At 40.8% G+C, this 27,687-nt stretch overlaps 1 protein-coding gene across 1 annotated transcript in view; it reads right to left on the bottom strand.

Moving 5' to 3' along the window:
* The window catches only part of ncalda (neurocalcin delta a), an 88,002-nt gene extending 60,801 nt beyond the window's left edge, over window positions 1–27,201 (bottom strand). The window contains exons 1-2 of the mRNA XM_079837548.1: window positions 27,030–27,201; window positions 5,948–6,025 (exon numbers count right to left, since the gene is read on the bottom strand). The gene's annotated coding sequence lies outside the window, so the exon portion shown is untranslated. The remainder of the gene's footprint in view (window positions 1–5,947; window positions 6,026–27,029) is intronic.
* Between the last annotated feature and the right edge of the window lie 486 nt (window positions 27,202–27,687).

The raw sequence follows: 27,687 nt of genomic DNA, 5'->3' as shown, positions 1-27,687 counted from the left end.
GTACTGTGAGGGTCTGCTGGGAACGTTTGGCCGAGTCTCCTGTCAGAGAGATCTTCAACTCCTGCCTCCGGCAGAGCTTCGACCGGATCCCGAAGGAGGCTGGAGATATTGAGTCCGAGTGGACCATGTTCTCCACCTCCATTGTCAAAGCGGCTGCTCGGAGCTGTGGACGCAAGGTCTCCGGTGCCTGTCGAGGCGGCAATCCCCGAACCCGGTGGTGGACACCGGAAGTAAGGGATGCCGTCAAGCTGAAGAAGGAGTCCTATCGGGCCTGGCTGGCTTGTGGGACTCCTGAGGCAGCTGACAGGTACCGACAGGCTAAACGGACTGCAGCCCGGGTGGTCGTGGAGGCAAAAACTCGGGCCTGGGAGGAGTTCGGTGAGGCCATGGAAAAAGACTATCGGCTGGCCTCGAAGAGATTCTGGCAAACCGTCCGGCGCCTCAGGAGGGGGAAGCAGTGCCCTACCAACGCTGTTTACAGTGGCGATGGGCGGCTGTTGACCTCGACTGGGGATGTTGTCGGACGGTGGAAGGAATACTTCGAGGATCTCCTCAATCCCGCCGTCACGTCTTCCATTGAGGAAGCAGAGGCTGGGGGCTCAGAGGAGGACTCGTCCATCACCCGGGCTGAAGTCACCGAGGTGGTCAAGAAACTCCTCGGTGGCAAGGCACCGGGGGTGGATGAGATCCGCCCTGAGTACCTCAAGTCTCTGGATGTTGTGGGGCTGTCTTGGCTGACACGCCTCTGCAGCATCGCGTGGCGGTCGGGGACAGTGCCTCTGGGATGGCAGACCGGGGTGGTGGTCCCTCTTTTTAAGAAGGGGGACCGGAGGGTGTGTTCCAACTATAGGGGGATCACACTTCTCAGCCTCCCCGGGAAAGTCTATGCCAGGGTACTGGAGAGGAGAATACGGCCGATAGTGGAACCTCGGATTCAGGAGGAACAGTGTGGTTTTCGTCCTGGTCGCGGAACACTGGACCAGCTCTATACCCTCTACAGGGTGCTGGAGGGTTCATGGGAGTTTGCCCAACCAGTCCACATTTGTTTTGTGGATTTGGAGAAGGCATTCGACTGTGTCCCTCGCGGCGTCCTGTGGAGGGTGCTCTGGGAGTATGGGGTCCGGGGTCCTTTGCTGAGGGCTGTCCGGTCCCTGTATGACCGAAGCAGGAGTTTGGTCCGCATTGCCGGCAGTAAGTCAGACTTGTTCCCGGTGCATGTTGGACTCCGGCAGGGCTGCCCTTTGTCGCCGGTTCTGTTCATAATTTTTATGGACAGAATTTCTAGGCGCAGCCAGGGGCCGGAGGGTGTCAGGTTTGGGGACCACACGGTTTCGTCTCTGCTCTTTGCAGATGACGTTGTCGTGTTGGCCCCTTCTAACCAGGACCTTCAGCATGCATTGGGACGGTTTGCAGCCGAGTGTGAAGCGGCTGGGATGAGGATCAGCACCTCCAAATCCGAGGCCATGGTCCTCAGTCGGAAAAGGGTGGCTTGCCCACTCCAGGTTGGTGGAGAGTTCCTGCCCCAAGTGGAGGAGTTTAAGTATCTAGGGGTCTTGTTCACGAGTGAGGGGAGGATGGAACGGGAGATTGACAGACGGATCGGTGCAGCTTCTGCAGTAATGCGGTCGATGTACCGGTCTGTCGTGGTGAAGAAAGAGCTAAGCCGTAAGGCGAAGCTCTCGATTTACCGGTCAATCTACGTTCCTACTCTCACCTATGGTCATGAGCTTTGGGTCATGACCGAAAGGACAAGATCCCGGATACAGGCGGCCGAAATGAGCTTTCTCCGCAGGGTGGCTGGGCGCTCCCTTAGAGATAGGGTGAGAAGCTCAGTCACTCGGGAGGAACTCGGAGTAGAGCCGCTGCTCCTCCACATCGAGAGGGGACAGCTGAGGTGGCTCGGGCATCTGTTCCGGATGCCTCCTGAACGCCTTCCCGGGAAGGTGTTTCGGGCATGTCCAACCGAGAGGAGGCCCCGGGGAAGACCGAGGACACGCTGGAGGGATTATGTCTCCCGGCTGGCCTTGGAACGCCTCGGTGTCCCCCCGGAAGAGCTAGAGGAAGTGTCTAGGGAGAGGGAAGTCTGGGCATCTCTGCTTAGACTGCTGCCCCCGCGACCCGGCCCCGGATAAGCGGAAGAAGATGGATGGATGGATGGATGGATGGTGATTCGGACATCTCTCCGTTTCAGGCAGCTAATCCAATTGTATTGACAGGGGTTACTCCTTCAAAAGTTAGCTGGGTCAGGTAAAGTTTTCTTGTTAGACAAAGTTACTCTAAAAGTTAGCGGCGCCAGTCAGCAGGTGACAACCGGACAACCGGACGAGCGCAGCGCAGCCGGGCCGACAGCAAGCACACTAGGTGAAAAAGTACACTTGCATAATGTACTGAAAGTACTCTATTTTCACACACTAATTTCGTAGGCTACTTAATATACAAAAAAAAAAGTGCCAATCAGTTTTTTGGATTTCACAGATAGGCAAGCTAAGAATACATAATAATTATATTTTATTGATTAATTATAGCTTTAAAGGTCCCATTCCGCATGATCCCATTGTTCAAACTTTAGTTAGTGTGTAATGTTGCTGTTAGAGCATAAATAATACCTGTAAAATTATAAAGCTCAAAGTTCAATGCCAAGCGAGATATTTTATTTAACAGAAGTTCCCTTTCAAAGCCTACAGCGAACGGCTGGCTTGGACTACATCCTGGTACTTCCTGCTATAATTACGTCAGTAGAGCAGTAGAACAGACTAACCTCCGCCCACAAAGAAACGCGAAAAAGGGGGCGCGGTCTTGTTGCTGTCCCACGTGGAGAAGCGGACGGTCGCGTGGAGAAAAGGAACTGTTGCGTTGAGTGTGTTTATCGCCATGTCGTCGAGACGCTGTTATTTTCATCCAGGAGTCAAATCACCTTTGTTTGGCTTTCCCAGGGACGCTGTAGAGATTATTGAACGCATTCATCTCTACGTTAAGAGGCGTGATCTTTCCAACATGCGCTAAGCTGCTGTCGAATCACAACACAGGAACTGCTGGCACGTGCGCTAAGCTGCGGTCGAATTACAACACGGTAAGCGCTGGCACAATCAGAACTCGTTACGTATTTCTGAAGGAGGGACTTTATAGAACAGGGAAATCACCAGCCGTTTTTAGGACAGTGGAAACAGCGGTACACAGATAAGTACATTGTGTGAAAAATACTGTGTTTTTTTACACGCGAAACATGAACACATGTTATATTGCACACTGTAAACACAATCAAAGCTTCAAAAAAACACGAAGAACGGGACCTTTAAGGGTGTAGATAGCATAAACAGGAAATGTACATGTTTGAGAATAGCTTAGAAGTTAGGGTAAAGGGAGAAGAAATACGTAAGTTAACTTACTCTCTAACCTCTAATTCTAGGAAATGATGTATGGCCATATTAAAGGGATAGTTCAACCGAAAATGAAAATTCTGTATTATATAAAGTTTATTATTACTATAAACATGTATTAAGAAGCATGAAAAAAAGTTGGATGAACACATTTATTTTGTAGATACTGCACTTTGCCTTTGCAATAGTGTTTTAGTTGTTTAAGGTCATCCAAAGGCAGAGTGCAGTATCTGCATTTTGGGGGTCAAAGATCACATCGGTGGTCATGGTTTTTATCTATAAAAAAATTCTTCCTAAGAAGGCAATACATGAATGCATTACGACTAATCTACAACAACATGTTTGACTGGCTGGTGTAAAAACTTTAAAGCCATTTTTCTCAGTTTCAGTGTTTGCGTAGTTACTGCACTTAGCCTTTGTAGGGCAGTATGGTAGCAATCAAAATAGAACAGATTCCCTTTTGAAAGTAACTTGGCGCTTCCATTAACGTTTGTATTGAATACATTGTTACATCTGTAGGCGGTGACAAGAGACTGTTAAAAATGTATTTGTCATTGAATCATTCATTCAAGAGATTCGTTTAAAAACCCTGAAGGCCCGATATACTTCAAGCTAAATCGAAGAAAGAACTGATGTTAAATCATTTCGAACAAAATCAGGCCAAAACTTAGTTTGGAGTTTGTTTTGGGAGTTTGAAACAGACCATTCCGGAAAAGTACGCTCCAGCTGGTAAACCCCTTTGTACTACCATTGGTCCATGGTGATTACATAATAGGTAGGTGTGCTTTCACGTGGAAATCTGTTCTGGTTCATTTCTTCTGTTGAGTCTGTAGAGGTCAGAGTGAAAACATGCTTTATAGTAGAACATGAAGTGGTTCTACTGATGAAACGAGGCACTGTTTCATGTTTAATACAGAAAAGCTGCTTGATTTTAAGAAATCTATTGTATAAAGTGCTATATAAAACGTGATTTTACTAAAGTGCCGAATTGCAGAGCTTGTGCTGTTCTTATGCTTCATTAAAAAAATGCTTGCGGTTTTCACAATTTTGTTGTGTTTATTTTGTCATTGAGAGGAAAGCGCGCAGCACATATTTACATATTCATCTAATTGCTGCTCTCAGTAGTGTGGACGGTGTCGGATGTTCACTAACAGTGTATCGCTGCTCATGTATTTTGAACTTTGTATTATGCCCTAAAAAATCATCCAGTAATGAAACAAGTGAAGTATTTATGAGTGAGTCATTGAATCATTCATCTAAGAGATTTTTTAAAGAAAATGATGATTCATCCAGTAAATAAAAACAAGTGAAGTCTTTATGAATCATTCCTTCCAACCATTTTTTTTTTAAATGATTCATTCTAATTAATCAATCATTTCTAAATAGACTGCGGCAATATTTTGTCAGAACCTCTAGTCAATTGTGTTATTTTATTTAGTTATTGCTTCAGAATTGTTGAAGCATTATGATTTATGATCTAGAATCCTCCAGCTCTAGCCAACAGGACGGCTTTTATGCTAAAGGATTAGTTCACTTTAAAAAGAAAATTAGGGTCTTATCTAGTGAAACGATATAAATGTTACTTTTTTCTTGAAAATGACTGATAGTTTCACTAGATAAGACCCTGTTCCTCAGCGGGGATCGTGCAGAGCCCTCCGAAGCCCTTTGAAACTGCTTTGATTTGGACCTTCAACCCGTTGGTTACCATTGAAATACATATGGAGAAATATCCTTGAATGTTTTCCTCAAAAAACTTAGCATCTTGGTGAGTAAATTCTCAGGAAATTTTCCTTTTAAAGTGAACTAATCCTTTAATAGTCTGGAAAAGGTCATCCAAACAACATATTCTGAGTGTCGAATGCAGGGTTTTGGAAAAAATAAGAATGAAAACTGGAGTACAGCCTTGCAGCCAGTGAAAATACAGCAGACATGAGACTTCAAGCTCTGCAGGCAATTCATGATCACAGATATGAGAGCCAGTAGGCGTAATCATTCAGGCATAGCACCATGATTTGGGCAGCGACACTACAGTGGTTTTCTGAAGAAAATTCCTGTGAAAGTCAGCTGATCTTTGCCAGTTGAGACACAGTCAGGAATGGTCAGTTATTATCCACTATTCTTGACAATTTCAAGATCTGCATATAGCTCAGTACCATCCAAACAAAATTAGACTGACAGACTGAGTTCTTGGTGTGGACAAGAAAAACTCTCATTATATTAAAAGAACAAGTCATGACTTAAACCTGTCATTTCACTGCTCTCAATAGGCAGTCACCGTGCTAGAAATGTACTGATTTGAGTGACACAGGTGGGCTTTTATTTCCTTTCTGTAACTAGGCAACAGCAGCTTAAAGAAAGTTCCAAGTTATGTTCTTGAATTACTACCTAAAAACAAATGCAACCGATTAAGTAATTCAACAGCATAAACCTCAAGGTCACTTCCTTCCTTTTTCACAATCACCAGTCTGTAAGGCCTTTTCTGGTTAAAACAAAACCCACCAAATGTTCTGTAACAGATTTACAGATAGATTCATCGTGAAAGCTATTTTTAAACCAACAGAGATCCTCACCAAGTGGCAGAAGAAATCCACAGGCTTGACCAACTGACCAGGCTGCTTTCTTTAGCTGCCGACCAGGGAACTCTTCACCTGAAAAACAACAGAAACATTCCCATTAGACCAAGACATTTATTTTATACAAGATTTCTCAATTGGGGGTTAAATTATGAAAATAATGAGAGCAGAAAAAACTATTTATTGAAAGAATGGGTTGATAGAATAAAAAAATAAAAATAGGTTGGTGTCTTCTGGGTGGGTTCTCTTGTTTCTAAGCAACAGAAACCTTGACTCATCCCCTTATTGTTCATATGTTGTTCAACAGCGACAAAAAAATAAAACAACCTACTGCTCTGGCTGCTTTTGTATGTACATCTGCCATCAATTCTTCATCCGCCCTTTGATGTTTACTGAACCTGGTTCAATAAACACCTCAAACACACAAGCTATGAAATACAATATATTAGGGCTGATTTGATATTAAAATAGGCAGAGTGTTTCTCACTCGAATTTGTCACCAAAATAGAGGTGTGTGTGAACTGTAAACTGAACTGTTTAGGAGCATGTGTGCAAACAATCCCAAACAACCCTCTGCAATGAGAGTAAATCACTCATATATGCCAGTAAATCTTCACTCTGGGCGACTATAATAATATCTATCATTAGCCATTGCCTAATAAATGCTTATATTTTACTTGCCAGTGTGTGTGTTAGAGGCTAAGAATAAGTTTAGCATTGATATATTTTCACTCGCTGAACAGAGTGCTTGAGAGTTTCGCTCTCCGTCAAGCTATCTGTTCAGCTCAGCTCAACGGATGCGCAGCGAACCTGTATTTGACGTACCGTAAACACTAGTTTAAAGGGGCATCATTTATTATTTGGTCACAATCAGCTACAAAACTGAAAAGCATCTCGTGTTATAGAAGTACAAAATAAATAAACCATGTACAGTTTGCTCCAGTTAAACTATACATAGTTTGCGTGTGATGGACAGGAACGCTAAACATTCAAAGCTTAAGCCCAACCCTCCTATACTTCATTTTCTGTGTTCTTCTGCGAGCCTTGTCCATGAGCGCAGAAAGACACGTGCACATTATCTAGTAGACTTTATTTTATGGTTCTCATGCGCTGTTCTTCTTCTGCACTAACAATAACAGCGGTAATAGCGTCGCGGCCGCCCCTTTTGGATTGGAGTGGGAAATTAAAATATCTGTGAATGAATGACAGTGCGGCCGTGCGCATTTTACTTTCAGTTTAGAATTAGTGCCAATTCGGGGGCGGGTTGCTTGAACAGTGGGTTCATTAGCATATTATTCTTAACGAAAAACACAACAACAAAACAGCACAATGACAAACTCCTTTAAATAGGCGCTTTAATGTTTCGCTTTGAAACCAAATCTTCCGCGATCATCTTGTCAGTCCGCTCCTCACTCTCGTGATGAACGAAATCTGACTCTGCTGCATTTGTGCTGCGACTATCGTTCGGCTCACGCTGTATGAAGCAGACACGTTCAGTTTTTATTTGTAGTGTCTGTTCTCTAACTGAACTAAATTATTTTATTACTAAAAAAGGACAGTGGCACTCCAGGACCGACGTTGCCCATCCCTAGCATAGAGATTTTAAAAAGGGCTGTGAGAAAATATCGATACTCGTGAATATTGCAATATTATGTTTGGTGATACTATTCTCAAAAACACTATTCAATGATTTGTTTACATCGAAGATTTGTAATACAAACAAATTGATATATATTTTTTTAAATCCTATGCTATGCTATATCCTCTGCTCTGTAGAGGACACCAGAACCCCTTTATTGAGAAAATTAAAAGTCATGAACAGACAAACAATGGATTTTTTATCCAAACTTTGTATAAAGATGATTCTCAATGTTATGAAAGATACAGAATAATTGGATATACCATTTTACTTTATGCAATATGCGTGTAAACATGGCCATAAATGCCATTCCCATTCTAGGCAATCTATACGCTGTCTTTAATTGACATATTAAAGGGTTTTGGGACAATATGTAAATGTAAAAAGACGTGTAAAAATACTTTCATAAGAATGTCTTGTAGTTCATAAGAATATCCAGACTTAAAACTGTGTTTGTTGTCAGAGAAATTCGCTAATGTCCTCTACAGAGGCAAAACCTCTATTCTGGGTCTCAGGAGGATATTTCTGGTGCAGAGTGGCATTTATATTTAGATGTCACTTCCGAAACTTTGCTGCTTGCATTTGGCCGTTGGTCCTCTTAGCAATAATAGTTTTATTCAATGAATGACTGTAGCCTTTTTAAGCCAGATTAAACCAAGATCGCAACGATAACTAAAATGCTGTTGCTTTGTTAGTTCGCATTCTCACAAAGTTCCCTTATAAAAATGAAGTCGTCAACAATAAATATCTTACTTATATCGTGTCTTGACTTTGTTTGTTAATGAGAGGTTTCGTGAGCCTGCATTGTGAGAGGTTTCGTGAGCACGCGTGCTATCGCAAATTTGATTTTGTGAGCCCGCGTGCTATCGCAAATTTGATAATTCCGACTTCTGAAATCGTGATTACGAGCTTATTGCATTATATAGGCCTAACTGTGATTGGCTACATAACTCACTGCTGCAAAAACTCGCTGTAAATAGATGCATTTGAATCTGCCAAATCTGTTTCGCCAATATTATTACAGTATCAACTGAGGGTGCTTTTGCTTGCGTTTAAGGGTGCTTAGCACCCTCTAGCACCCCCGTAGAACCGGGCCTGGTAGTGCCAAACGGCATCCGTACATCCATAGCAGCCTTGGATAGCTGTGGGTATTCTCTCTCGACTGAAATCCAAAACTCAGCCAGCGTCTTGGAATTAAACGCCGTCTTTAAAGCTACACTGTGTGATATTTTCCCCCATCTAGTGGTGAAAAGGTATATGACCATCCAGTGAATTTTAGTTTCTGTTCCTCTCAATTCCGATTTCGTTTCAACTCCTACGGTGACCGATTTAGTCCAAGATTAACATGGCTTCCAGTTCGACCGTGTCCACATTCGAAACGGTGCCTGTGGGATATTCTGTGCGCAGTGGGATGGTTGGAACTCAACCGGCCTAATTATTCGGCTAGAAAGAACTGCAGCTAATCCAGAGTGAACTTTGATGATAGTAATGTTTATTCAGTCATCCAATTGCAAGGCATAAACAGGTTTGCGTGGATATTTACATAAATGTGGTTTCTGTGAGAGAACAAATAAGGATGGTAAATATACATACACAGTTAAGAACTGTATAACTATACTTATAAGTTACATTTGTATAATGTAACCGTAAACCAGAGCTTATTGTACCATATATAGCCGCTAAATGCAGCTGCATTAAAAGGAGCGGAGCTGCCGCTGCTGCTGCTAGCAAGCGGTGTCCGGTTACAAAAGTGTGTGCGCCGCTTTAACGTTAGCACTGCAGTGCGCTCTGTATAACAATTGTTAATATGCCTATCAGACCTGATACATATTTCCATCAACATACATTACAAGCAAATATTTTCTATAAACGAATAAACATTGTTAATAACTGAATGACTATTCAAATAGGTGAGCGTTACGCTATTGTATGTTGACACAAAAATACTTCTGAGGTGACATCAATTGAATTACGTGATGACACACTCTGAAACACAATGACAATAACTATTATTACTTACGGAGTTATTAACGCACAGAAATACCACACAAGGAAAAACAGACTTTTGAGGAATAAACAAGCCAGGAAAACTCCGTATAACTCTGTTACTGGACGCTGCTGAGATGAAAACTCTCTGCACATGCACCAGACAAGTCTGAACAAGTTGACGCGCACATGCGCGAGGCAGAGAATTTTGTACAGTGCCATCGAGAATTAAAACCGGTTAAAAAACGCGAAATGCGAAGCTTGAATTTACGGGTATGTCCCTCTTTGGTTAATGTACTTTCAAGATGGAGGGGCAACATGGCGACCACCGTTAGATCCCATTACCTTATGTATTTTCAATGTCATATTATAAACTTACGAGAATACTTTATTACTTGAAAGAAGTAAATATACATTAATGAGCACATATATTTTTGAAAGAACTAAGTGTTTTTAGCTAAGAATAGACTAAAAAAGTTACACAGTGTAGCTTTAAGGTTCGCTCACTTGACAGTTCAACCAATGTGTCCTCCAGGTCGGATGTCAGATCATTTGCCCTCGTTACAGTGAATTGCCCTCGTTACAGTGAATCTTATCCAGTCATATTGTTCTGGAGCCGTTTCCTCTGGGAAATACCTGTTAAAGTGTTCCTCACTATGTTCACTATGTTAACACTCCTCTAACAAATTCGTCCAGCTCAGAAAACATAAATCCTACCCATTTCAATTCGCTCAGTCCAGCGCTTGAGTTCTCTTGAAAGCGTGGATTTTATCCTTCATTGACATGATGCTTGCGTTTTCACCTTGCAATGACATTAAGTCCATTCAGTTTTTCAAATATGCAAGACAAATAGGCTAGTCTTGTTAACCAGTCAGGATCAGTGAGGTGGTCAGCGAGCTGGGACCCATGCTCCATCAGAATTAAGCGCACTTAGTCTCGCACAGACGGCTGAGCACATTCCCTCGCGAAAGCCATCTGACTTCTGTATGGAACAGCAAGCACTCATGCAGTGGCAAACAGCCTGATATTGAGTGGACGTGCTCTTATGTAGTTGACCATTTTTAATCACAGTCTCAAAAACACTTTTAAGTTTTGTGTCGAGTGTTTTTGCCGCAAGAGCTTCTCTGTGTATAATGTTATGAGTGAAATTTACAAGAGGCGCCACTTGCTTTAAGACCTTTCTTTTCCCCCAGAATTGCTCCTGCACCGTCTGTACACACACAAGACAGTCCCTCTTATTTTAGTTTGTCAAGTTTTTTTGAAAATGTCATCGCCTGTGCACGTTCTCTCCAGCGGGGTGCAAAACACAATGTCCTAGTTAAAGGGGTCATAGAATGGTACATGCACTTTTACAAGTTGATTATACGGAAATGTGTGTTGGCAGTGCCTGTACACAACCATCCTATAATGATAAAAATACATCCAGTGTTTTTTTTTTAATCTCCTTATATATTTTCCCGTCTCAAATCGAGCCGTCTGATCGTGTGACGTTACACGGTGTACGCCCCTCCTAAGATTGTTGATTGACAGCAGCGTTTCAACACAGACCCGCCCTGAGCGAGCTGTCATCAGTCCGCCATTGTTGATACGCTGGAGCAGAATGGCGTCTAAGCGATTGTGGTGTTGTGTTGTTGGGTGTAATAACGAACACAGCAGTCATTTTGATGTTCCTAAATCCGAACCGCTGAAGACCCAGTGGCTGCTGAGTTTTGTTTTAGAAGGGAATATTCCCCCCGATCAACGTCAATGTTTGCGCGAATCATTTCTCAGCAGACTGCTTTATAAACAAGCGTCAGTATAAAGCAGGTTTTGCTAATAAGCTGCTCTTGAAAAAAGGATCGTGTTCCTGCTGCACCTCAGGAAGATGTGAGTGTAACGTTTTATTAACCTTTATATTAATCTTTGCAAATCGCTTGCACGCTTCACGATGATTGAGGCTAAAGTTTACAGGGTAAGTTACATTACGGCATGCTTTCTGTGTATGACGTTCTCAATATAATTCATAATCCCACGTTTATAATGAACAACGCGTTATGTTTGTTATTACAAACTGTGTACTCGGGTGATAGTGAAGTTAACGTGGTAACACTACACTAAGCTTACTTTTGTACATGGTTTATAACTGTGTCTGTTACTGATTAAGAAGTAATGTAAAAAAAAAATCTTATAACATAACATCAATCTGTCAATGAACGAACACATCAGTAAACACATAGCAACTACGCTCCTCTGCCAGTACAAAGATAGATCAAAGTGACATGACGTTAACCAACCATTCAGAAACATCCGGTTCGAACTTCGATGGGTTCGTCATCTGTTCCTGGTCCGACTCCGGTTCAAAATGATAAGGTTGCTCAGATGTGTCCTCAGACTCCCGTTGCCATTATTTCTCGAAAATATACCCTCAAATGTTGTCAAGGCAACACTGCACGTGTGTTGTGTTGGGTCGAACCGAACGCCCCACAGAGCAGAGGGGGCGGGGTGAGCAAAGCTCATTATCATTTAAAGTCACATACACTGAAATGACTTGCTGAAAACTGAGCTGGTTTTGACCAGGTAAAATGAGTGTTTTCTTACAATACTAATGAGAATTTTTAATTAAAGTATATTACAAACTTTTCATTTAGACACTAAAGAATCATATTAACTTGTACAAAAATGTCATTCTATGACCCCTTTAAGTTTTCCGTCAAAACGGTATCTGACGAATACAAGCAGCTGGGGAGAGTTTGATACATCTGTGGATTCATCTAACTGTAAAGCGTATTTCCCATTCTTCACTCTGTCCACCAGCTGAGACTTTATGTCCTGGGCCATGTCGGAGATGCGCCAGGCAATAGTCCCGTTAGAAAGCGGCACTGATTCTAGCTCACGGGCCAGTTTAACCCCATGCATAGCCCGGCTTATAGCTACAGCAGTGGGTTTGATAAGGGTTTCCCCGATTATGTGTGGATTTTTTGCCTGTGCAATTAAATATGCCACCTCATATGATGCCTGTTGAGCTTTGGCAGGGATTGTTGTGCTCGAACTCCTTTTGCTGGAAAAAATATACTGGTTTAAGGCCTGTACACACCGGGACAAATATAGCGCGCTTATCGGCAGCGTTTTTCGTGACGTTTTTTCGACGCGTCTTGAGTGTTCACACCCAAGCGATTTTCACTGGCGATGCGCCGAGTGAACGTGCACATTCAGTAGATAGCGCTCCCAGGTGGTGCTGCGGCACTTTACGCTTCTGACACTCGCTTGTCACACAGAAGAAGAAGAGAGACAGTATTTACGTGCTTGCCAAAACCATAGACATATGTCTATGGCCAAAACCATTCACACACTTTTTGCTAACTGGCAAGCAGCATTAGCAGCTCATCTTCTTCTTTGTCTACTTACTACTTCTTAGTCGTATCAATGTGTGCTCGGCAAGACCGTTCTGCGCTTGAGCGCCACCAAGTCGTGTTTTACAGTCACTTCAGAAGCTCCAGGTACGTGAACAAAAGCGCCAATCTCATTGGTCGGCCAGTTTTTTTACGCGCAGTGTCAAAATAAAAAAACGAACCCGAGCCGTTTTTTTTTTTAATGACGCTTTTATGCCTGCCGTGTTGTGCGTCGGTGTGCACACTCACATTGGCGCCCTTTGTATAATCACGAGGCGTTAAACGTCGGCACTAAACGCGTGCGAAAATTGTCCCGTGTGAACAGGCCTTTAGAAGCAAGAGAGGGGTGCTTGCTTCAAGTGTAGCATTTTTACAGGCTTTAGGCTTTCATGTGCAAGCACCTCAGTGCGCACTACGCATTGGGGATGTTGTACTTCATTGACGATGACGCATGCATGTGAATCCATACTGGATTAATTCCTCTCGATACTTTCGACACTTGGATGAATGCTGATCCGAATGATGCTGGATGTCGTCTTCATGCACACGCCGTTCTCGGAGGTCAATGGCCTTGGCCTTTCTGAAGGTGGTGTTTCTCTGCTCTCCTCCGCTGGCCTCCCTGCATTGCTTTTGGTCGATATCAACCTACGTTTCATTTCGACAGAAATAATATCCTAAGCTTAAAGCCTAAAAAATTACGGGAATGTTTTAGAGGGCATGGTAAATTGACCTGCTGCAACTGCTGCTGTTGCCATGTAGTTAAACTGTCGTAAACACCTCAGGGGGTGAAAGGAAAATTGAAAAGCTGATGGCTTTTTTATTTGCATGGTTTTATTTTCAATTGAACTATTATTATTATGAACTATAATTATTATTATGGTTAAACTGCTATTTCTAATCGTAAATTTTTTTTAATTTGATTTCTGGAAAACATCTCACAACGTTTTGTGTTGATAGAGACCTTCTGCAAGCCCTGTGGGCGAATTAGGGGTGCACCGATCCGATATTAGGATCGGATATCGGCCGCGATACTGACAAAATAGCTGGATCGGGGATCGGAAAAATTAACAGATCCACAAGCCGATCCAGGTGTTTTTTTCCGTCGCAGCAGAACCTACGTCATTCGTCAGCTTCACGTGTGTCTTATGCTAGAAGGGAGCGAGCCAGAGAGTCGGCTGTGTGGAGGAGATATTTCACGCTTGCCACGCCAACTAGTTCGTCGCTGTTTCGAGGGTATTACTGCAAAGTCAGGGTCTTTCCTGCATTGACATTTTTTTGACGGCCAAAGCCTAATTTGATGAGTTATTGTGATTTACGAGTGATGTAGAACAGATGCTGCGCTTGTGACTGAGTGACAGAGAGACCGATCTGAGAGCTCCTCCCCCGCGCGCGCTCTCTGGGTCTTCAAAATAATCAGTGTTCGCTCTCATATTTCACATATTAATCCAAATCAAAAGCTCGGAAGACCGAAACCATGTTGCACGTGACACATTCGGACAATTTTGTCCTTGAATTATCACTGGGTGTGAATTGCGCTCAAAAAACATTGACTCTTCTCTGACCAGCTGACATAAAGCATACTTTCAATAAGCGGGAGACAAATTATATCCAGTTATGAAGTGTTTTCTGTGTGTTGACATCTTTCGCGATGTTCTAACAGACGGGATTCGCACACAACGCGTCTGCTAATGTCCGATTCGTGACCTAATGACTCCTTTGAACCGAATCATTTTAACGACTGGCCAGAACAACTGATCTGTCCAACACTGAACTCATGAACTCAGTTTATTAATTTACTCAGAACGCAACTGAAATGAGAACACAAGTGTGCTTACCCATTTTAGCAAGAGTGGGTAGTAAGAATTATTTTTAATTATCAACAGTATTTCATCTTATTTCTGTTGACAATGTGTAGTAAAATAAATAGGCCTAGCCTACAATCATTTAATCTGGAGTGAGGTGAAACCAGAACAAAGTTGTTATTAGCTAGCTGAAAATTTTTATTAAATTGCATATGGTAGAAAATTAGACTATTTGTTAATTTGTAATGCTACTTTTTAATATTGATATGATTATATACCAAAACAATTATCTGTAGTGTAAAACATGTTTGGTAACTGTCAGATTACTATTGTATGTTTGACCAATACACTGTTTTTTGTTTCCACTGCTACATTTTATTTATTTAAAGAAGTTAGATTACATTCTATTTTAGATTTGAATGCACAATTGTTTTTTAAATAAATAAGAATTCAACACCTTACATACATCTGTTATTTTGTCTTAGTTATGTTTAGTTAGTAAAGTCTGGTGCCTTTAGTCTCTTCAAGGAAGGTATAAGGTGGAAGATATACAGTTTATTATTAATTCAACAATATATCGGATCGGTATCGGGTATCGACAGATACACAAAGCCCAGGCATCGGTATCGGTACTGAAAAAGTCGGATCGGTGCACCCCTAGGGCGAATCATTCCAATTGCTGTTTTTCCACATTGGAAGTTTTCAAAACAATTGCCCACGTGTACTGACGGCTTGAGTCAAAACTCATAATATGCACAACTGTTATCCAATCATTGCAGTGGGCGTTTACTTCCATGTCTTCAATGCGTGGCAGTAGGGCCAAAAAAAATTATCTCGATAAAATATTTTCATAGCAGTCAATATCGGTAATTATCACGATAAATGTCAAATATTTATTTCTCTCAAATTTAAAGGCAGATTTTTGCCCCAAGTGAAAGTTGTAGAAACCAGACTGTTAATTGTGGTTTTAAACTACTCTTTATTGTCAGAATATGACAAACACGTTTTTTAATTCCTTTTCCAGTGATTTTTCCTTCAAATAAATGTCTTAATAGAAAAATGAATGTCTTAGTTTCTGCATGTGCTAACGGGTGATATTGTTTCTAGTCATGAAACAGGTTTATGTTGCCTGACTTTGGCATATCTTCGGCACAGTTTGCAGTGCAGTATTAATAATATTACATGTTTTGTCTTAGAAATGCACATTTGACAGTGAGTTGACAGTAGTAGTAGCTTGAGTTAGGAGGATGCAGATGTAAATTTATGTTCATTAACAAGTACACGGACATCTATAAAAATTGTAACAACTTAATTTTTATATGGTAAAAGTAAAATATTATTACTGAGTTTTATTCAAATTAACCATTGGTCTTCCATAGTATCATAGATTTAGATCATGATAACCACAGTTAAAAACATGCATTTAGGTCTTCACTACCATGGTAAAATGTATCTATATGGGGTATTTGTATGAAAACCTTAGGCCTAGCCAAAAAACTTTTAGTATAAATTCACAAATTCTATAGCTAAATAAAAAATACTGTAATAATATTCCATTACTCCTTTAATACATTTGATACATGTCTACATTAATAATATAATACAATTCTATATGAATATATCCCACATTTCTGCCACAGTACCAGTACCATGGTGCAGTTAGAAACACACCAGGGCTTGACATAAAATTGTGCGCTCACAAGCCACTGTGACTAGTGGTTTTCCAAAGTTACTAGCCACTCAGCATTTTCACTGGCCACAATTTGTTGGCTATATGTAAATTACCACTGCAGACATCCAAATCAAGTCTACATGAAATGTATAACATGACAGGTCTTCAACAGCTGTTATAAAAGATTTTTATTTCTATCAGCTATGACCTACAGTGGGGAGAACAAGTATTTGATACACTGCCGATTTTGCAGGTTTTCCTACTTACAAAGCATGCAGAGGTCTGTCATTTTTATCATAGGTACACTTCAACTGTGAGAGATGGAATCTAAAACAAAAATCCAGAAAATTTAATGATTTTTAAATAATTAATTTGCATTTGATTGCATGACATAAGTATTTGATCACCAGTAAGAATTCCGGCTCTCACAGACCTGTTAGTTTTTCTTTAAGAAGCCCTCCAGGGGTCCGTTCTTTGTGCCTCGCTAACTCAGTTAGCTGGATTTGATTGTTGACCATTTGGCATGATCTTGGATTGTTTGGTTCTTTGACGCTCATCCTAGACTTGCTGTCATAGCAACAGGTCTGTAAGATTAAACCTGCTCGGGAGCAGCTTATTTCATGTAAACAGGATTATATTGCTCTTGAGGTGATACTTAAAATCTGTCCCAGCCACTGCTACTTTATTACAAGAGTTCATTACTGAACCAGGGGCAATAATCATTTTCAATAGTAATAATATAAAAATGTATTTGAAAATAATATAATGTTGTGTAAAAGGTGTACACTCACCTAAAAGATTATTAGGAACATCATGCTAATACTGTGTTTGACCCCCTTTCGCCTTCAGAACTGCCTTAATTCTACGTGGCATTGATTCAACAAGGTGCTGAAAGCATTCTTTAGAAATGTTGGCCCATATTGATAGGATAGCATCTTGCAGTTGATGGAGATTTGTGGGATGCACATCCAGGGCATGAAGCTCCCGTTCCACCACATCCCAAAGATGCTCTATTGGGTTGAGATCTGGTGACTGTGGGGGCCATTTTAGTACAGTGAACTAGGGCTGTCAACGAATATTCTAAATTCGAATATATATTCGAATAGTTTTTAAAAAACGAATTTCGAAGGTGAAAATTAATATTCTAATAAATAAAAAAATGTGGGGGGAAAAACGCCCGCGGTAGTAGAGGCGTGGCTGTCTGCTTTGCGAGTGGGCGCTAGCGCGCCTGAAGCCTTGTGTACTTTGGCCCGTCTCCAGAGCGCGAGCCCCCGCTGACTGCGCGCGCTCCTCCCCAAACGGACGAGGCGTTTATATTTGACGCGCTCGGCGTTGTGCTTTTCTTTGAAACGACAGATGGCGACTCGGAGTAATTGTTCTATAAACTATCAGGAAAAGCGTTGAGAAGTGGGCTAATGTACACAGGTGACGATATTTATTTTAGTACACTTCACCGAAAACCACACTACAAAAGAATCATGTAAAACAGATCAAAATAAACCTTGATATTACTTGTGACATGAGAACAAAATGTATGTAGAAATGTAACGTTAACTTATACAACTCAATTTATGATATCTAAATGTTTCCTAATTTCACTAAACACTTTAGTGAGTTTTCACTTAGTTTCGTGAACTTTTCTTTATTAAACGGGCTTTATGCTTTTGTAGGCTCGTTTTGTAAATATAAGCAACTAATTTGTATGTGCAAACTGGACCACCCTTACTTTGCATCGCCCGCCACAAGCTCTCTGTCTGCAACACGACAAGAGGCCATAACGGAGAAATTAATTTTGTTCATTTGTAAGGACATGAGAGCGATCAGTGTCGTGGATGGGGCAGGCTGGAGTTCTGTCAAGCAATGGAACCGAGGTACTGACTGAATAGATATTGCATGAATGAAGGATAAATGCACTGCTTCCACTGGTTAGATTATTTACCGTTTCATGTCAAGGCAACGTTCCATGTTTACCACAGCACAGCTCGCTCGGAGCGTTCAATAATATGCTGTAAAACTTATATTAATATTTGTTTCAATCACTGAATGAAGCCTGCTATATTTGGGACAAGAGTCGCGACCTTAAATTGCTTGCACAAAACTCGATCATTTGCATGATCAGCTCTCAAAATGTGTTTGTGTTCATTTAAACCGTTATGCGCAGAGAGGGTGAGGGCGAGAGAGAGAGTGAGGTCTGCGGTCTTTAGCCATTAGTTGATTTACTTGTTTTTGTGTAGGTAATACGTTGTCAAATGTTTAAACTTAAATAGACTACCTATATAAGTAGTTATGTGTCTTTGTATTCATTTGTCCTGTTATTGACGTAATGCGCGTCATTGATAAAATGCGCAACCAGATGTTCGAATAGTTCGAATATTCGTGCTTTTTTTAGAGGGAATATTCGAACGTCATTTTTGAGCAATTTTGACAGCCCTACAGTGAACTCATTGTCATGTTCAAGAAACCAATTTGAAATGATTCGAGCTTCATGACATGGTGCATTATCCTGCTGGAAATAGCCATCAGAGGATGGGTACATGGTGGTAATAAAGGGATGGACATGGTCAGAAACAATTCTCAGGTAGGCCGTGGCATTTAAACAATGCCCAATTGGCACTAAGGGGCCTAAAGTGTGCAAAGAAAACATCCCCCACACCATTACACCACCACCACCAGCCTGCACAGTGGTAACAAGGCATGATGGATCCATGTTCTCATTCTGTTTACGCCAAATTCTGACTCTACCATATGAATGTCTCAACAGAAATCGAGACTCATCAGACCAGGCAACATTTTTCCAGTCTTCAACTGTCCAATTTTGGTGAGCTCGTGCAAATTGTAGCCTCTTTTCCCTATTTGTAGTGGAGATGAGTGGTACCCGGTAGGGCTGGGACGGTTACCGCATTACCGCATTACCGCAATACCGCGGTCACGTGACGCCTACCGCGGGTCTGAGATCGTCACCGCCATCACCGCAAAAAAATAAAAATAAAAATAAAAAATAAAAAAAACATTGCCCTGCCCATGTGTGCACGTTGTGTCTAATTCCATGGATTCATTGATTCTAATGACATGGATTGTGTCTAATGACATGTGTGTCTTATATGGATTCAAGGTTTTCTAAACATAACAAAAGATGGAGCAAATCCGACCTTTCGCGAGTTGGGAGCGCAACGTTCCATTATAAAATTCCATTTGTACCTGTGTAATGTCTTTTAGCCTATAATTTGAATTTAATTTTACTAAAGCATAAAATACAGGCGCATAAGCAGGACCTCAGTTTTTAATTGCACGTGCTTAACACAATTCTCTCACATGGTTGCGCAGCTGACAATAGCGGGTAGGTAGATAGAAGTCATGAAAGCAGAAAAAGAACGCACCGCCCGGGCCATGGGTTTGTGCCGAACGCTGACCGATTTCTCCCATAGCTGGCAAAAAAAAAAAAAACGGCTTCAGAAAGAAACTGAGCTGGACCTGCCTCAGCCCTCCTTAGTACTGGTAAGTTTTAACTCTCTTCCAACTCTGTTTGGGAAAGATTGACTACAAATAAGCGGAGCCTGCGAAATTTCATTCAATATAATCAATAAATAATCTATTGTAGGCAATTAAATATAAGTTGGCTATGCGATTCTGAAATTCCAATTTCATTAAAAGGCTATCGAAAAAGATATCCGTCTGGCAGGCTTACAAGCACAGTAGTGTGCGACACTTTGTTAAATTAAATAGCCTTCGTTAAATATTTGAACCACTGAGACAAAAGCGCACACGAGATATATAAATTAATATGAATATGTAAAAATATGAAATATAAATAATAAGTAATAGGCTATACAATCACGGTAGTGTGAGCAGCGACACTTTGTAAAATTAAATAGCCTTCGTTAAATAGCACCACTGAGACAAAAGCGCACACGAGAGGCATATAGCCTATATATAAATTAATATAAATATGTAAAAATAGGCCTAATATAATAATATAATATGTAAAAATTATTTATGTAATATAAATAACATAAATATAAATAATGCATATGTATGTGATATACAATCATTAGCCTAAATAGCCTTGTTAAATTAGCCTAAAAAGTCTTCGTTAAATAGCCTTGAACCACTGAGACAAAAGCGCACACCACACGAGATATGTAAAATAATATAAATATGTAAATGTTATAAAATATAAAAAATAAATATAAATAATAAAAGTAGCATAATATACAATCAAGGTAGTGTGAGCAGCGAGTGACTACACTTTGTTAAATTAAATAGCCTTGAGCCTTCGTTATTCTTCATTAACCACGGAGACAAAAGCGCACACGAGGTGTAAATTGTAGCTAAATGTAAATTAATAGCCTGAATATTTTAAAATATGTAATATAAAAATATAAATACTATAAATATAAATAATATATTAGGCTATAGGCTATTATATGGGCGGGTGTGCGCAAAAGTCGTTATAGTTTAAGTGATTGTTTAATGACGACGACTGTAATCTGAAAGTAAAAATATGGGAAATAAATAAACAAATAAATATATATTACTGATCAATATCGATAAATAAAAATGTTTGTTTGTCTTTGTTTATGCTGTTCCATCATCAAATCTCTCAGTCGTGATCTGATCTGCTCTCTCAGGAAAAAATATGAAGGCTGGGATGTAAACCATAGCCTAGTCTATTTCGTTTTGCCAGCACTTTTTTTTTCAGATATCATTCCATTTCTGTTCTAATTGTTCCTGTTCTAAACGTGAAAAAACAAATGTAAAATAAACATGTTCCTTATTATGTTCAATTGCCTGCGCTGGGGTGTGCGTGTGCGGCTGTGCGCGAAAGTCCAGCGGGAGCCATTTAAAGCGGTCTACCGCTGAACCGCGGGAATTTCTTGCTTTTCAACCGCGGTAAGAAAAAAATCCATACCGTCTAGGGATGGGCATTTTTGTCAATTTCTCATTTCGATCATCGATAGGTCTCAAAAACGAGTACTCGAGGGCGGGGCATGTGCAGGGGGCGGGGCATGTCCGTCATTGAGATAATGAAAACTGTTATGAAAATGGTTGTTGACAAATACAAACGTGACATGAAAACAGGTATATGAAAACATGAACATATAAAACAAAAAAATAACTGCTTGATTATGATGCATTAATGTCTTTGAAAAAGAAACATCTTTATAAAATGACCGTCTCAAATAACCAAGTCAGTAATATCGAGCATTGCCTTTGAGCTGAAACTGTGAAATAACACCACCCTGCAGAGCTTGCTAGCTGGTTAATAAACTCAACCAAACGCACCCTATATCAATATTAATATGAAGATTAATAGGAACATATTACGACATAAATCAACACAAAAGGACGTGAATGCGCTCGTGAACTTCAGCGTGCTAGATTTTACAGGCTATGGTGTGTAACGGAACATTGTGAATGCGCTCTTCCTTTAACAACGCTGATACACGGACAACGAAAGCACACAGAAGCAACATTTTATTAAAATAGTGTTCTCATTATAATGCTTTGACAGATTGACTCTGCACATCATGCACTTAATTTTATTATTCATGATCTAAGCGTTTACAGACATCACTGCACGTTTTCAAACTCATAACGAAAAACAACTTTAAATAAACTAGGTCTAGTGTTAAAAAATACGAGAACAGTATAGTAGGGATGGGCATTTCAAGCAAAAATTATATTCGACGATCGCTGGGAATTATTCGATTTTTATTCGAAAATCGCAACTCCTCCCCCGCATGCACGCATGTAAAGGCTACACGCGTATAAACAGAGAGAGAGGGAGAGAGACCATTCACGCTCTCAATCTGTAGGATAACAAACTGTTTAATTCATTAGGGAATAGGCTATATCAACTCAAGCCATATATTTATTGTAACATGCTGAAAAACATATGACTGTAATGTGACATCGCCCCAAGTTACCTGATAAATGCCACAAGTCTACAGCGTGCGCGTGAGACGATGTGTTATTCTTCTGTTGTCTCAGGGCGTTTTAACTCTGGCATTTTAGTTCGGAATGGGGCACGGTTAGCATTAAAAATTGCTAATGTGAAAGCTTACCTACAGAGCTTGGTGTGCACTGAGGTACCGAACCCGAGAACACACAACCGGAGTTCGGTTGCTCTCGGAGCTGAGCCGTGATTCACGTGAATGTGCAAACACTCGGGTAGTAACCAGCGCATGCGTTTTAGCCGATTACAATGTCATTAGTTCAATAAAATACACGTAAGAGATGATAGTGTTGATGATTTAGCTGAGATGCGATCGCGAGAGCGAGCCTGCAGTGTATTAGCGCATAGAGTGCAATCAGGGCAGCAAATTAATGGCAATTCACGTCTCCTCAAAAGAGTCTGTTTGCAAGCAGCAAAGCCGCCTTCAAGCGACACACATACGGTAAACCCAAGTGTCGTTTACTCAGCTACACATAATAGCACCAAATTAATTGAAAAAAGCCCATATTGACCCGCGTTCTGTTTTCTATCACGCCCGTGCACGTCTGTGATGACGTAAGATGAACGCAAACGCACCAGGGTTCAAGTTGAGTGTGAAACCAGACCAACACTGCGGAGGCGGAGGGAAGAATCAGACTCGGACCGCAGCAAACGTGTCCAGTATAAAACACCCTGAGAGCTGACTGGCAGCTTTTAGGTGCGTTATTGGCAGCGCCTCTGGTTACATGAACGCGTCAGCACCACATCAGCACCGACAACATGGGGATTTTTTTTGGACGATAATCGCACATACTATTCGATATTCTATAATTAAATAACTAATCGAATATTCGAAAATCGCGACCCATCCCTACAGTATAGCACTGCTCCATTACTAATGTCAATGATTCTGAGAAAGAAATAGCCTATCTAAAAAGAATATCTGTCTCTAAACCATCGCGATCGAGCATTAATGCATTTGAGCTGAAACTGAAGAGAATGAACAGCCGGTATAACGGCAGCGCTTTTCTAGCTCAACCAAACGCGTTTTATATTAGATTAATCAAATAGACAACATAAAGGTAATCTTCTGCATCTGCAGAAAAGGACGCGAATGCACACACTCGCTAGTCTGAGTGTTCTCGCTAGTTTCTCTGTGGATCAGCTGATACACGGGGAACTGAGCACAGATAATTTACAGCATTTTCCACGGTGTTCTCATTATAATGCTATGTAGGCTGTGACAGATTGGCGCTGCACATCTTGCACTAACCATTCAATGATCACTGATTCCAGACATCACTGCAGTGCCTCAGTTTCACTTTATTTTGCCGCGGTCTGGAGGCTGTATAACGCTAACCAATCAGACCTCCGGTACTGCGCAAAACGACGCAATAACCAATAAAAAAAAAAAGAGACAAATTTTTTTTTCAGGGCGATCATCGTTTTCATGATCGATGATCGCTGTCACGTTCGAGTACTCGATTACTCGACCACTGTTGCCCATCCCTAATACCGTCCCAGCCCTAGTACCCGGTGGGGTCTTCTGCTGTTGTAGCCCATCCGCCTCGAGGTTGTGCGTGTTGTGGCTTCACAAATGCTTTGCTGCATACCTCGGTTGTAACGAGTGGTTATTTCAGTCAAAGTTGCTCTTCTATCAGCTTTAATCAGTCGGCCCATTCTCCTCTGACCTCTAGCATCAACAAGGCATTTTCGCCCACAGGACTGCCGCATACTGGATGTTTTTCCCTTTTCACACCATTCTTTGTAAACCCTAGAAATGGTTGTGCGTGAAAATCCCAGTAACTGAGCAGATTGTGAAATACTCAGACCAGCCCGTCTGGCACCAACAACCATGCCACGCTCAAAATTGCTTAAATCACCTTTCTTTCCCATTCTGACATTCAGTTTGGAGTTCAGGAGATTGTCTTGACCAGGACCACACCCCTAAATGCATTGAAGCAACTGCCATGTGATTGGTTGATTAGATTAATGAGAAATTGAACAGGTGTTCCTAATAATCCTTTAGGTGAGTGTATATAGCCTACTACAGACACTTTAATACTGTCACGTAACAAATCTGCTTCAAATTAACTTAAAAATTAAATGAATTGCTAATTACAACATTGAAACAAAAATGTAAAGGTGTACAAATACGATAAAATTGTGAATATAAATAATTGGTAATCATCTTTTTTTATATCATTTATCTATTATAACTTTTATGTTGGTTTCCTTATAAAGATCCAGAAATTAGTGGGGTGTTTTTTGTGTAATTTGTCAAGTTTTTTGCCAGGTGGCTTTTTTAATTAGGCATGATGTCATTACGTTGCTGTCTTGACACCAGCCAATCGCGGTTTCGAGTATCGATGCATCTGCCCTCTTCAGGGAACACAAGAACGCACAGTAACCTTAGATCATTTAATCCAGATATTTTAATCCAATCCACAAATTCGTTTGAAGAACCAAATTAGCCAGACATCAGTTATCACGATTAAAAGATCTGGGATCTGTCAAATCATCTCAGATGTATTAAGCGAGGTAAGAAGAACAGACCCCAGTTCTCCACTCATTACCTGTATTGTCAACTCGCTGTCAAATGTGCATTTCTAAAAATAATGTAATATTATTAATAATACTGCAGCCTGCACTGCAAACTGTGCCGAAGATGTATATGCCAAAGTCAGGCAACAAGCATTTTTTCTATAAAAATAATTATTTGTTAAGGAAAAATTACTGGAAAAGGAATTCAAAAACATGAAGTGTTTGTCATGTTCTGACAATAAAGAGCAGTTTAAAACCACAATTAACAGTCTGGTTTCTACAACTTTCACTAAGGGGCAAAAATCTGCCTTTAAATTTGAAAGAAAGAAATATTTGCCATTTATCAAAATAATATCGACTGATATGACATTTTTTTAATCGAGATATTTTCTTTGGCCATATCGCCCAGCCCTACCTCAGACAACAGTAAAAAATAAATTAAAAGATCGAGTTCATGACCCCTTTTAATTAGGAGAGCATGTTGTGCACCTTGGGAAAAAGTAAGCTAGCATCAATTTGATAGACCACATATTTACATATCCTTGACCACAATTGGCCCTGTCACGCATGCCAACCTGCTTGTGTCGGGTGACAACCCATAATGCTACTGAGCTTCAAGGCCTGTGAGGTTGAAACACCTCCACAACATTATGCATGTTCTAAGTGGATCTCCTTCATGCAAAGTGACAGCAGGACGATCAGCCGTCTTGGCTGCTGTATGCCAACTCCCTCCTTCACAGTAAATTATATGCATTAGCAAAACTGGCCAACAGATAGCACAGACGTGCGTGTGTTTGTTTGGGGGGGGGGGGGGGGGTTTGGCATGGGAACACACGGTTGTGAGTGTTATCACTTGGCTTGCATCAGTGGCTCTAATTTCCATCTGGTCTGCATTAGCAGGAGAATGAGGGAGGAGGCAGATCTGGGCTCATCAACCGCAGTCATGAGAGTACACAGACCAAAGGACTTCATCTTTTTGGGGAAAAGTAATGGGCATGGATGGACTCATTAAAAGACAGAAGTTCAATAAGAAGCATTCTAACCAGTCCAAAACATTAGCAAAGATATATAGCCATTTCAAAAGGATTTCTTCAGTATGACAATAAATCGATCAAATATGAATCACATTAAGTGCCAAGAAAAGGACCCCGGCTAATGCCTTTCTGTGTGGAGTTTGCATGTTCTCCCCATGCCTGCATGCCATGGCTTTCCTTCAGTGCTCCGGTTTCCCCCACAATCCAAAAACATGCAGCATAGGTGAAAGGTCATGGGGAAAGTTGGGGGAAAACCTGACAACCTACCCCTAAAAAAAACGTATGGCAAGAGATGGCCATTGAATCACCAAGAGTCCAATACGACTGAGATGGTTATAGATAGATAGGGTTTTCATAATCAAAACTTCACACCAAGACAAAAACATTGACTCTTACAGTTCATGACACTTGACAGATTTAAAAATGAAACGCTATTTTAATGTCAAACCTCACACGTTCTAAAGGATGGCAATGCATTTAGAGATCTGGAAGTCCTCAATGATGCAACACACAATCAAGAGACTCTTCACTCATAACGTGTCTACAATAATTTATTGAAACATTGAAATAAGGAAACATCAGCAGTTTTCCGTGGACTGCTCAAGTCTTGATGTTTTCGAGAGTTACGTACGCCATCAAAACACTGAGGATCGTCTCCTCATGTTAACGCCTAACGGTAATACATTACATGACATACTCGTTTTCTTCAGAAGCCAGTCTAAATATTTCGCATCACGAGCTGGAATAGCAGTTTAACAGATTATAACGAGTTCCTCTTTGGTTTAGTGTTCAAGAGACCTTAATTAATATGTTGAGGTTTGAGGAGACTTCCTACTATCAAGCTAACTAACGTTAGCACACACTGTGTCAGCGCAAAACAGAACGAATTCTCTTTAAAAACACACACGACGTTATCGGTTATTGATGACAAGAAACTCTGTTTGTTGTTAGCCAGGCACTTGAGCTGCTTTCACATTGTTTATCATAGGCGACGAACAAGAGTGATGATTTGAACAACAAAACACACACAGAAAAGACAAGACGACGAACAGCGGCAAACTTGAAGAAAAGTTTAGGAAGGCAAGAACAATAGACTCACGGTAACAAACTTTCTGCAGACAGCTGGAGGAAGCCTTAAAACAAAATCAGCTGTAGGGTCCAGTGCAACAGCAGAGAACAAAACGAGAACTGTGGAGAAAATAAACCGAAAACGGTTGCCCTCGCGCCGTTTGGGGAATGTGGCACGAGAAATGTTTGCTGACGTCATCCGCGCGGCACGCCTTCCTCGCGGCTGCAGCTCATAGGAGTATCAACAGGCTTGAGGATTTTATTCTTAGACATTATGGAGGTCTTTTCATCTTCGCCGAGATTTTGTTTTCAAATAGGATACGTTTTTAGATTTCCCATAACAGTCTCAATATAGGCATCAAATCCACGTGTTGGATTTTTAGTAAGTTTATATTAATTTATATATTTGTTAATATTAAATACGATAACATAGATTAAATATGCAGTTTGTAAAACGAAACCGTCTGATTTGACCTTATGCATGTTTCGTATATATAACTATATTTTACCCAAATGGCAATAATCAGACGTCATGGGGAAAATATTCTTAAATCTTTGAATTTACTGACATCTAGTGGTGCCTAGTGTTACAATAACATTTATCAAACATTCACCGCTGTGTAGTTTACTACATTTTCATTTTTTAAGAGCAACTCCTGCATTATAGGTTATGTTGCATGTTAATTAAT

This window comes from Gobio gobio (genome assembly GCF_949357685.1).
Source record: "Gobio gobio genome assembly, chromosome: 15".
Classification (NCBI taxonomy): domain Eukaryota; kingdom Metazoa; phylum Chordata; class Actinopteri; order Cypriniformes; family Gobionidae; genus Gobio; species Gobio gobio.
Note: the sequence above shows the minus strand (reverse complement) of the source record. Positions and strands in the feature narration are given on the sequence as shown.